Source organism: Hippichthys cyanospilos, chromosome 16, assembly GCF_059441005.1.
Source record: "Hippichthys cyanospilos isolate Australia breed blue-spotted pipefish chromosome 16, RoL_Hcya_1.0, whole genome shotgun sequence".
Classification (NCBI taxonomy): Eukaryota; Metazoa; Chordata; class Actinopteri; order Syngnathiformes; family Syngnathidae; genus Hippichthys; species Hippichthys cyanospilos.
The window spans coordinates 14009874-14018422 of NC_142384.1; positions in this window are offsets into that span (position 1 = coordinate 14009874).

Here is an 8549-nt window from a genome sequence, read left to right on the forward strand (position 1 = left end):
TCTGTCGATAAGATCATGTACATAACTACACATTCAGAAGAATATGAACTACGTTGCATGCAGAGAGGACTTCTAAATCTACTAGTTTAGCCTTACAGGATTATAGATAAGAAACCCGGGCATTAAATTGATAAAAATAAAAAAATCACTAAATCATTTACAAGAGATACAGAAAAGCTCACTGAGGAAAATCAATAAATTATTGAACCTACTGCTCCCAAATTCCCCTGGGTACCAAATGCAGAAGGAATTACTTACATCTCTTTCCCTTCAAGATCTTTCTGTCTTCTCCCACTTTGTTCAACTACCTTCTCAGCTAATGAGACACATATCTGATTTTTCTGAAAATTCTACCGCGGGGAGAACTCGTGTGTTTGTTTGTTATGGCACTCTTCAATTCAAACAGAAGCGCGGCATGTTGTGGTGACCTATGTCATTGTGACCTGGATACAAATGATCTTTAAGCCTCTCTGTCAGTGAGTGGACTCATAAATACGAGTCTCAGTGGAGTGATGAACACAGCGCTGAGCTGCAAAATGAACAGCCTGAAAAAGAAAAAAAAACATATATATATATATATATATATATATATATATATATATATATATATATATATGGCACAAGAATACAAGAACACAAAACATGTTTGTTACAACTTAAAAAAATAGTAATCTTTGGCCCCAACTTGTGCTTCTTATTTAATCCAAGAAACCACCACGTCCAAGGAAAAATAATCACAATGCATCTTGCAAAGTGTCAGCTATCTTATTTGTAAAGGAGTGTTGTAATATTACTAAACGTTATCATGTTTGAATTGTGTTTTTGTTGAAATAGTCCATATCTCATGAACAGCAAATTTAGTGTAATGAGGGTAATGATTAAAACGTAGTAGGATTTGCTGCCCAAAAACCTAAATGTATAAATGCTACTATGTCTCAGAATCCACTTATACATCCATTTAATGTATTTATACATGATAATCCATTCTAATGTATAAAAAGTGTGTTAGGAACAATTTACTGTCGTCACTTTCTGCTTTTCTAGCTCATACAGATTAAAAAGGGGTCAGTGTATTTAATGCTGCCACCTAACTACGGTAATGACTATATGTTTCCGTTAATTAGCTAACTGCTTTGGGTCTGAATTTATAATGAGTGTTGTGGCGGGTCCCGGAAGAATAGGCCGGTGCTCAAATCTGCAGCAAATGATATGGTATGAGTGCACAGTCATTAATAAATTATTTTTGTCAATATGTGCTGTACCATTTTACTAAAGTATTTGTCATGTCTGAATGTTACAAAATATAAATGAATTTTCAATGTTTTTCTCAAAACAAGGGATTTCAACATAGCAACATTCAAATTGCATTATGTGTCTCATTTTAAAGGGAATTAAGTGTAATATCTATTAATATCTCAATTTTCTTTTTTTGAGGAACAATCCTGGTTTTGTGAAAACACATCGCATATTTTAATACACTGAAACTCATTAATTACTGCAGTTTTCACCAAAGCTATACTATCAATCAAACATCGTTTTGAATTTGTAATTGTTTTGTTTTCCCAACAAAAAGCTTATACTTGGAATAGTAAACGGAAATCAGTCAAAGGCCTACTTCTTACACAACTGCTACAATTGAATGTACTGTAGGTTGCTTGGAAACAACCCAGAATGCAACACCTAATTGGAGCGTGCACATTCTTTATCCACCAAGCAGGCAGGCAGCCACAACAAAATGCAAACCAAGGATAATAAAATAATCTCAATCTAGAATCACATCTGGTATGTTGGAGGAAAATGTGCAGCGGAGGACCTTTTTAACTAATGTGTGCGTTAATTGTTTTCTGTCATTCGGCTTACATGTTGTCATGTAGAGAAGTGTCTCTCAAATAGGAGTACTGCAAGGAGTATGTGAGCAAATCTAGTTAAGCAGCTTTTTGAAGCTGTGAAATAAAAAGTCCTTTTTGAAATAAGAGCAAAATAATTGGGATGCAAAGCAATATATTGGTAAGAACTCTGCATGCCTTAATGAGAGAGAGGAAGAGAGAGAATTGGAATTTTTTTTTATGTTGTTGCACTTGTTTTTTTTTGTATGTTTGCTTCTACTTCATTTTTCCGATTGCATTTTTTGCAGTTTTTTTTTTTAATGTGTTTGCAGTTGTTTATTTGTTTGCCTCATTCCTGTGGTTGTAGCTTTCTTCCGGTTCAGTGGGTTTGCCCCCGTTGGCCACCATAGCATGGTAGATGAGCCAGAAATAAAAGATGTCACATGATCAATCGTCTGGGGTCATTAAATATAATAAGGCCAGAGATACGAATGTACTACTGGAGTTTTTTAAATCAGACATAGATGGAATCTTTGCTGTATATGGGTGCACTTGAGTGAAAAGATATTTCATTGGTAGTACGTTATCAAAAAAAAAGTTTGCATTGATGTCAAGTATTAGAGTGTGTTATATAGTACATATATATATATATATATATATATATATATATATATATATAGTATCATTGCTGTGAAATGACGGCCGAGATTTATTTTCATGCATTGCACTTGAACTTGCATTTAAACGCATCACGAAGGCAACAATATTGTTTGTCTGCTGCAAAATGAATAATACATCATCTCCATGTGTTACTTTGAAGGGTAACCAGGAGACTTTGAATGATAAGAATTCTTGGCGCAGGGGTTTGTTGAATATTTATTTTACGCTTATTTTCAAAGTGCCTTACAGTTGGCTGTTGACCATAGTGTACCCATCCTCTTGCTATTATTTTTCAGTTCATGCCCTACTGAAGGATATCAAATAAGTATGCCAAATAGACCAAAATCCACCTTTTGACATTTCAAACACCAAAATCGAATCTAAGTTGCTGGAAATGGGGGTTATGTGTGCATATTTGCCTTTCGTCAACACCTCAACGGCTCTTTTTATTTATCACTTCTTTTCCTTCCTGCCTCACATCCTTACCACCTTCTTTCTTTAATTCCTCTCAAAGCTCAAAGGCCTGATCTTAGTGAATGTATTGACTCTTCTGGGTGCTATACTTGCAGTATGGATGGCCATGAAAATTTCATGGGAATAGACGGCAGAGAGGTGCGAGGTTGAGGCAAAAGACAGCATAGTGCGAGAGTAAACCAGATAAGAGCAACAGGAATAAGTGGTGTAAAGTACACACGAAGCTAATAGAGAAGGAAAGAAAAGAGAAGAGTAGTGGGGAGAGGGATGGAGGAGGTGTTAAGACAGAGAGTACGAGGAAGATGACATGGAATACTAAGTAGCGTTCGACTGTTCGGCAGCCATTGTGTTCAGCTTGCCAGTAATACACCGACCGCTTTTGTAAACATTCAACCAATTGTAATCTAGCAGTCCTTGTTTTTCCCTTGTGATTTTTTTTCCACATTACTTCCACCAATCCTCGTTGCCCTTCATCATCTTCAACTCATTTTTTTTACAAGGTGACAGCATGCAAAACCAAATCATCTCTCTGCATGAGATCCCTGTTATGATCTGAAAATGAAGGTAGTTGTTGTAGCAGGTAGCATCTCATTTGCAGGAAGGAAAAATAATCAGGCGGTGGGAATTAGAAGGGAGAGACCACATGCAGTTATTATTATTATTTTAAATGAACAGGTTCAGCAAATGCGAGAAAGTGAGGCTTTGCAAGTGATCTTTATTCAGTGTTTTTGGTAGAAAACGGCCAGTTCAAAAGCACATGTTTGATCTGATACAAGAATATAAAAATTAAATTCCACTGCAAATTCACTGCATTAAATGCTTTTGTGTTTCTAATACTGGCAGTTCGGTGGTGAGTGGTTAGAACGTTCAGAGACCTCAATTCAAATCCAGCTCACTTTGGCCTTTCTATGTGGAGTTTGCACGTTCTCCCCGAGCCCATGTGAGTGCATGAATGGTTTTTCGTTACGGTGAGTCTTGCAATTGGCTGCCAACCAGTGCAGGCTGTCCCCCGCCGACTGCTTGAAGTTAAAAATAATGGGCAAATATCATTCACTTGGCTGATTATTTTTGGGGGATGTTTAAAGGGCCAAAGTCGGCTGATTTAATCAGTCGGGCCCTGGTATAAATGGATGACGGATTTTAAGAGCAGACTCCAGCAATCCTTTGAGCAAGGCATCTTTACACACCTTCCCAGAGTTTTTAGACTGTTTGTCCTTTAGTATGAGTGATGTAACAAGAAGAAAGTATGACCTTCAAGCTTAGTTTGTGACAATAGTTTCTCAAGATGAATGGAAATGTAATTTCAGTAGATGGCAAAGAAAACACTTTGAGGATATGAGTGTATGCGTGCTGAACTATTTGAAGGACAAACCACAGACAAATCCATTTTAAATGACACAATGAAAGCCAGATGATGATGAATATGTTTATATTAGGTTAGAGCAATGAAAGATATACTACACTTAATATTTTTTTCTATACAAGGGTATTTATATTGGAGCTAGTTTTCTTTTGAAAAGCGTGTATCTCTTGGAGAGTAAACACAAATATGTGCACAAAAGTCTTGATAAACAGTTCTATTCTTCCAGGTCTGTTTTTCTTTCCGGATTATAATGGCAACTCTATATTTTCTTCCATGTCTTGTAGAATGGGTGTCCTCAGAATTTTGTCCCTGAGGTGTAAATGTGAAGTTTGGCAGCTCTCTTGTCGTGTGGTCCTTTCTGCATTTCTCACCCTCCTTCATCATCCTGCATTCAGACAGCCCACTCATCCCACTCCCTCCCCGTTCCCATATTTGCACACTCATTTGTCTTCACAGCTCATTTTTTTTATTACATAATGTTCCCTTAGTTTCAAATGTCAAAAGAATTTAATGAAAATATCAAGATTACTGGATTTTCTTGGTGGATTTTGAACCATACAGATTCAAAAATGTTATCCAGGAACAAATCCTTGACAGCTTCTTGCCTGGAGATGCGAAATGTAGTACCGTATAACAAAGTATATTTTTAAAAAGCTGCTCGTGCAGGGCTGAAGTTAAACTACTGCTTCAAAATATGACACGCGCAATGAATTATTCATCATTGTTAAATGCGATTCCTTTTAATGAAGACAGTAAAACAAAAATTAGTCATTCTGACAGGCCCCACTAAAAGGCTTCTGAGTACTTTTCACTTTTATGATACTGAAAAATGATCATGCATCACAGGAAGGGCCAAAAGCTTCAAAAGGAAGAGATGTTAGATGGATTTTTCGTAGATGTGTGTAAATAAGGGTAAATATTGAAGTAAATCTCAAAAACGATTGTATCGAAATACCATCGCAAATAGAATACAATTGTGACATGCAACTAGCTAGATAGATGTGCCTACGCCTGGAAAATGCATTTCTTTTCATAGTCTGCCGGCCAAGCATCTTGTCAGCAGTGAGTATGCACACGTCATGGAGGGAGAGGGGGAGTGAGGAGTTTGACTTGATAGCCAGTGTGTGGATAGGGACTTCATGCTGGCGTAGTTGCTTGAAAGCGCTTCCTCACGATGTGAAAAGGCCCAAAAGACCCGATGGGATACGGTATATACTGTTGAATAGTGACAGGACAACGAGGCTGGCAAAAGCCCTCCAGACTCGGAACACAAGACTCGAGATTGGGTAAAACCGGATAAAAAGGGATGTCAGGTCATGCTGTAGTTAAAAAAACACATTTTTCATACAGATCTTATTATGGCCCTTGTAAGATTATGCAGGTTCGTCTAGTGCAGTTCAATCTGCAGCACCTGGACACGCTAAATACTATAATGTTGCACCGTCTCTGATGTTGCATGATGGTCGGCCATGTTCAAATGAATGTTGAGTTAAAACGAGGTGTGTGTTGGAGGAGGATGAGACAAAGATGGAGGAAGATGGTGTTCCTGTCCAGATGGAGTCTCTGTGGGAATTTTGGTGAGTGTGTGTTTTTGCATGGGTGCATGTGTGAAAAACGTGTTCTATTCCGGTAGGCAGTCGTTTGGAGGCTGAGTAGGTGGATTACAAAGAAAACGATGAATAGTTAAATTTGAGGTTTGGAAAGGATCGATACTGTCATAGTTCCACCATTTCAGCACTTAAGATGTCAAAAAAACGTCATCCTGCGATATTATTTGTTCTTACTATATTGTACGTTGGCAGATGACAGAAATTCATTAATTCCTCTTCAAAGTTTTACTGTCTCCTTTTCTCCTACAGGAGAATTTTCCAATATTGGGCGAGTCCAGTCAATATTTACGACAGCTTGAAATATGAAAATCCCAGTTGGGCATTAGTTTACTTTCTGACACTTCCTCGAGTTGCAGTATCTGACAGTAAAGGAAAACACTGCCTGAAGGTTCAATAATAAGCACCTGTGAATTTAAACCTCAGATGAGTCCGTTAGGAAAAGCAGATTTGCCTCATACTATCGAAGTAAACATTTTATAACACCCAAATTTATTAATTTAAATCCAGCAGGTGCTAGTATCCTTCCTACTATTCCATTTTATGCATTTGTTTTTGGTCTGTATAGTTGGACTCATTTGACCTACGCCACTAAGTCCTTGCGTGCTCGGTAGAGGACATCTCATGTGTTTAGGTGGGATATTACTGACTTTGCTGTCTTGCTGAGACACTGGACAACACTGGAGACAACTAAATAGGCTGAGTCTCTGGAGAATAAAAGAAGCAACAAAGTAACACAGCAAAATAAATTCTAAAGATACCGTAATTTTTTGTTCTCATTTTTATCTGATCCCAACCTGGGATAAACCAGGATAAATCAAAATGTTGCAAACTGTTGGGCCATCCGTTGCATGGATTATATGGGATTACTATACTGTCCATTCCTAGATGGAACATTATGGATTAGAGCTGGACTTGTAATCCGGCAGGGAATATCATCTTTTGCTTGTAGATATCCACTGCTAAAGATGCTCAAAATGGGTTGCCCAGATGTTTCTGTTTTTTTATTATTATTATTATTACTACACCCAAATTTACAAATTTAAATCCATGCAGTTGCTAGCATCCATCCAACTTTTCAGTGCACATGCGCACTGCTGTGATGGCTCAGATTCTTCAAATTCACTCAGAGGCAGATCACAAATGTGTAATGCTCTGAGGAAATATAGGCAAAACTTGGGAAATAACGCAGATCAATCATTCTTTTCATGACCACTGAGGAATAACAAATGCTGATGAGGAAATTTCCACAGTGTAAGATTGATTATATTCGTTTTTGGAAGCTGAAGCAACACGAATAGTGAGACGCACGGAACTGGCACATTCACTTCCTCTTCATCAGTGTGTGTGTGTAAGGAGGTTCTCACACACAGCAGATTACACATGACAGGTTAATAGGGCTCAGAATCTGTTTAAATCTTAGTTGTGTGACTCGCAGTAGAAGTCTGGCACGAGCCCCTGACCTCGTGATGGATTTAAGATCTCAGGCCATTAGCATGAAGGAAGATTGCATCAACATACAGTGCTCAGACCTCTAGCGTCTAAAGTCAAGTCTCATGGTAATTATGGATTTATCAAACACCTGCTCCCTTGACCTAAAACATTATTGATCTATTGTCGGACGTGTGCAATCCTAGGTGATAAGATCCACTTATTTGTAGAGCCCTCGAGATGATAATACATATAACAATGAAAAAAATAACAAATGAATAATGTTCTTTTCTTATTCAAATATATAACATGAGCACTGTTCAAGTTCTCATTCATTCTAAAGGAGGTCCAGGTTTATATTCCTCTTCTTGCATCGTCTGCATTGCAATGTGAATTTGAATTGAGTACGGCAGTTTAAGTTTTACATGAGCTATACTGAAGACATTTTCTTGGTTGAATAAGAAAACTTCAGAAATTTCACCTTATAAAAGGAGAGGAGGATGAAGCTGAAGAAGACAGTGCTCGGAGGAATAAGAAGGTGGGAGGGATTAGATTATTGATGGTGGAGAGTGACCCAAATGAAAATAGAAGGCTGGTAGAGAATTTAAAAATCAGTTAATTGTATTTAAAAAAAAAAAAGTCACTTTTCTGAAATTGAAGAAATGCAGCCTACTTTTCTTTGATGGCTTTTAGTGGAATGAATTAAAACCGTGACTTTTAACACCTAACGAAAATATCTACCTGTCTAGCGGTTATTTACTGTTAACTCTCTTTCAAAACTTTTAGAATAGTGAGAACAATCCTGTTAATATTGCTATGGACACTGCTATGCAAATGTATTTGGGTTCGACATGATGCGACAAATTGAGATATGAGATAGTTTGTGATGCGTATTCATGTGTGCATTAATTCAAATGTGAAATAATTAATATGTCATTTACAAGGCATAACATTATTTTATATACTTCTACAGTATATAGTATGCATCTGTTTGCACAGAACATCACACTTTCATCAAGCCCCACCACTGTTCTCCAATTTCGGAATGACCCATATACAGGTTGTATAACACCATTTGTTTTGAGTTGTTGTTATTAGCCCAGATCTAATAACTGGAAAAGTATTATCCAATACCCTTACATGTTGGACTCCATAATTTCGCCAGGGTGACTCAGCCCTCAAGCGCTT